Here is a 4,675-nt window from a genome sequence, read left to right as displayed (position 1 = left end):
AGAATCATCGGCTTTTGCATTGAATTTAGGGTTGGATTCCAGATGAAGGAGGGTGCAAGGACAGCCAAAGATACGGAAGTGACTAACAGATGGCTTGTGACCGTAGAGAATTTCTTATGGAGTCTTCATCTGATATTTGTTGATCAAAACACGATTTTGAACATAACAAGCCGTGTTGATCACCTCGGCCCAAAAGAAGAGTGAAAGTTTAGAGTCACACAACATCGTCCTTGCGGCATCCTGTACTGTTCGGTTTCGCGGCTCAGCAACACCATTTTGTTGCGGTGTGCGAACAACACTGTATTGACGCACTATCCATTTTTCCGCACAGAAATGATCGAGAACAACATTCCTGAATTCCGTCCCGCTGTCAGTTCTGAGCGCCTTCACCCTTTGGTTGGTATTGTTCTCTATCATCACAATAAACTTCTTAATCAAGTCAGCAACCCCAGTTTGTTGGACAAAAAGAAAACCCACGTGAACTGCGAGAAGTCATCGATCACAACCAGACAATATGAATTTCTCTTGATTCTCAAGACGTTTACCGGACCAAATAAGTCCATATGTAACAATTGGAGCACCTGGTTGATTGAATTGACCTATTTAGGCAAGTGTGGCTTTCTGTGATGCTTTCCTTGGGCACATGCCACACACTTTTCAAACGTGATGAAATCCTTGACATGAAGTATGCGCACTATTTCATTCTTAGCAAGTCGAATCAGGTTCTTTGTGTTAGCATGCCCGAGTCTTCGATATTGTGTTGGAAACCTTTGAGAAAAGGCAAGTGACTTGTTCAGGAAGATTGTTGTTCATGTCAATGATATATGCATTGTCGTCCCATTTTGATTTAACAAGAATCCATTCATCTGGGATGACAATGCATGGCTTTAAAATTAGACATTCTTAATCAGTGAAATGTGTTGAGTAGCCCTTTTTCAAGGAAATTGTAGTTTTTAGTCTAGAACCGAAAACTGCCTTGGGTTTACGGTTGTAAACACGTTTACGGTTGTAAACGTGTTTGCAGCCTCTGTTCCCTATATATAGTGTTAGTAGGTGTCAGAGTATTAGTGAGAGATTTTACGGTCTAGCAGAGAGAGAGAGATAGAGAGATAGAGAGAGAGAGAGAGAGAGAGAAAGGAGAGAGAGGGAGCGAGCGAGAGAGATAGAGAGAGGAGAGAAAGAGAGAGAGAGAGAGAGTGAGTGAGAGAGAGAGAGAGAGAGAGAGACAGAGAGAGAGAAAGGAGCATAAGTGCGTGTAAGTGTTTGAATCTTGTGTAAGGGAACTTCATTCAAATCAAATCATACAAGATTCCTATTATTATTCTTCTCCTTCTTCTCTGTTTAGATCTGGCAACATCCGATTGATTGGGATTCTGCACCATCAAACGGATCTGATTGATACATAAGTAGACTTGGGACTTACAAGTGGTTCTAGACCAAAAACTACAATTTCCTAGAAAAGTAAAGTATAAACCATATTTTTGACCCAACAATCTCCCCCTTGGTTTATAGCTTTCTTTTCTAATTGACCTAACAAACTCCCCCTAAAAATATAGATGGCTTTTCTTGTCAATCTTCATTTGGAGCTTGGCTTCAGCGTTTATCTTCGATTTCTTCACAGTTTCAAGATGAACATGATGAATCTTCAATAAATGACTTAATCTTGAGCACTTGGGTTTTTCTTCAGAATTTGGGATTGAGCACACGTTGGGTGAGGAGGCTTCTTGAAAAGATTCTTAAAAGATAGCGCTTTCAGCTTGAGAATCTTCAGAGAGAATATCAGAGAGAAATAATCTTCTGGATCACTTCAGCAGGGAGGCTTCAATGCAATCTGTCATATAATCTTCAAGTGCAACTTCACCTCACTTCTGGGGTTGAAGGATTGGATGTTGAAAGAATAGTCTTCATTTCTTGATCCTTCGAATGAGAATTATTCGATGATCACGGACGAAGCCTTGGCTCAGAAATTCCCGATACAGTCTCCATGAATCTCATCTACATCTGAATTCACTTTTCAAGACAAAACAAAACTAAAAGCAAACATAGAACACAATATTTTTGAATTTAAAATATTGTCTGGAAAAATAGAAACAGAAACAAAAATATTTTTGGATTTTTGATTTTTCTAAATAAGAAATAAAACAGAATATAACACTCATTTTAGATTTTTAATTTTCTGATTTTTGTTTGATTTTTGTTTGATTTTTGATTTTTTTTAATTGACAAAAGTCGATCTTACGGAACTCTCAAATGCTCCATTCCACAATCCCTCCAAGGACCCTCAGGCTTTCAATTTAAATTCTTTTTGGAGCGACATGCCAAAGAAAATTTTTCTGGAATGAAGACAGCTAACTCTATGATTAGAAGAGATCCGGAGGTGCTCGATCCCAAAACAAACGAGCCAATGAAGATAGTGTTGTGGCCTGCTACTAAACAGTTGAAAGAAATTCCAATTCCTCAATATTTTGAAGATGGATATCTGGATTGGATGGAATTTTGGGCTTTTGATGAGGTCACAGCCACTGCCGTAATCAAGTTTTCAGACAGAGACACTGTCCTTCGACTTGTTGAAGCTAAAGATCTTCTGAGGTTCAGGGAGAGAGATATTCACACCTTGGCAAGACATCAGATAATCTGCAAATCGGATATCATGGAGGCAGCCACTAAGGAGTTCACATGAATTATTGCTAAGATAATTGACAAGAGGCTATGGATGGGGGCAATAGATAAATCAGATGTGGTGCTGTTGGAGAATCCAAGATAAAAGAAGACCGAGCTCATGCTAGCCGCAAACCAAGGGGGAGATTGATAGGTCATAGATTAATGGTTTGGGCTAGGCAATCATTTGTATAAGTCTTATAGGGTCTTGATCTTGTAATGTATGTGTTTGTGTTTGTTTACGGTTGTGTTGGTGTTTACGGCCGTAAACGTGTGTTCGGCCGTGAACCCCGTTCACGGCCAATCTGTCCCTATATATAGTGTCACAATCTGTCAGTACTAGGGACGTATCTAGAGAGTTTGCGGTCAACTGCGTGTGTAACTCAAGGTGTACCACACGTTTTGTGAATGAACGTGTGCATTGTTTGATCATCTTCTTGTTCTACTTATTTCTTGTTTGCATTTGTTTTGATCACTGGTTTGGATATGGGAATTGGGGCTCTACATCCTCCAAGGATAATTATAGAAACCCTAAAGGCCTCTAGAAACCGTCCACCTTATGTGTGGAAGATTCTGGAGTCTTTTGCTAAACTATTGAACAATGGCACTTTAGTCCCTACACTTTCAATTAATTCCATTAATCCCAAAATTAATTCCAAATAATTTCTGATTAATTAGTAATTAAATATTACTATTTATAATTAATATATTATTTTCATAATATATTAATAAACTATTTATTTCAATTTATTAATCAAATAACAAATAAACCTCTCTCTCCAAAAATCATCCTGTCCAGTTGCTAGGTTTGAGGGCAACCCAAAAGGACTATGCTACTATCAATTCAAGTTTATACCAATTATAGTTATGGGCTTAGACACCTAATCCAACAGGACATTGCTAACTATTTCAATGTTCGAAATGTTACTAGAGATGCAGTTTTATTGAGGATGCTTCCAGTAACACCTACTGGAGATGCAAAAATTTGGTTGAAGTCACTTGCAACTGGAGCTATTCGGACATGGGCCAACCTTCGTGAATCATTCATAGGGCAATTTAGTCCTCCTTCAAAAATCTCCAAACTCAATTAAAATATTGCTAACTTCCAACAAAATGATGGCGTGTCCTTATACGAAGCTTGGGAGAGATACAAAGGTCTTTTGACAAATTGTCCTAACATGAATTGAATGTTCAACAAAAAGTTTATGTTCTTTAAGATGGGGTGAATGCGACAACAAGGAAACTCCTTGATTCTCAAGGACAAATGACTAAGAAGAATCCCACTACAATTAAAGAATTAAATGAATAATTCACGAAGCACTCAAGAGAATACCATAACCCGCGAGAAGATGTTACAATAAGTAAAGGAAATAGAAATGGATGACACGATAATTTGGTGGCAATAATGGATAAAAATGAGAATATGGATCAGCGAATGACGAAGATGGATCAATCTATACTTGCCATACGAGTTGGGTGTGATAATTGCAATAGGCCACATTTGACGAAATATTATGATTTAGATGCAAACGAGAATCGAAAAGCATAAGTATGCTACTCGAGTGGTGACCGATATGATGAAGACTGGAGAAAACCTTAAAAAGAATGGTTGCCTTATCGTGTCGATGCTTGCACTCTTTGCAGCCATTTAAAAGAAAAGACATGAAGCCACTGATGCTATGATAAGAAACCAGCAAGCCATAACAACAAACGTTGAAACTTAATTGGGTCAATTGACCAAACTCATAAACGAGCATTTACCACTTAAAAATCCTGATCCAAAATCTCAATCACATCTTATCGTTATATACACTGAAAAAAAAAAGTTTAATTCTGAGCGATTGGTGATTCACGATACGGCTACAAGACAAGCCGATCCACATCCGACAAAAATGAAGCACGAAGCTAATTCAAAAAAACTCTCTGCCCAGTGCCTATAAAGTTGCGACCACAAAGCCATGTCGTGGCCACTGAAGAATGAAAATTCTTCTTCTTTTCATCCGTACCATTCGCCTTT

The 4,675-nt window shown here is 38.2% G+C and overlaps 1 non-coding gene across 1 annotated transcript; it reads right to left on the bottom strand.

Annotated features, from left to right (window-relative positions):
- Window positions 1-3,737: 3,737 nt before the first annotated feature.
- Window positions 3,738-3,843, bottom strand: LOC145151671 (small nucleolar RNA R71). The gene has a single exon (XR_013732233.1). It is a non-coding gene; the product is annotated as a small nucleolar RNA R71 (small nucleolar RNA).
- Window positions 3,844-4,675: the final 832 nt, after the last annotated feature.

This window comes from Lactuca virosa, chromosome 1 (assembly GCF_052849685.1).
Source record: "Lactuca virosa cultivar CGN04683 chromosome 1, Lactuca_virosa_CGN04683_v6, whole genome shotgun sequence".
NCBI lineage: Eukaryota > Viridiplantae > Streptophyta > Magnoliopsida > Asterales > Asteraceae > Lactuca > Lactuca virosa.
Note: the sequence above shows the minus strand (reverse complement) of the source record. Positions and strands in the feature narration are given on the sequence as shown.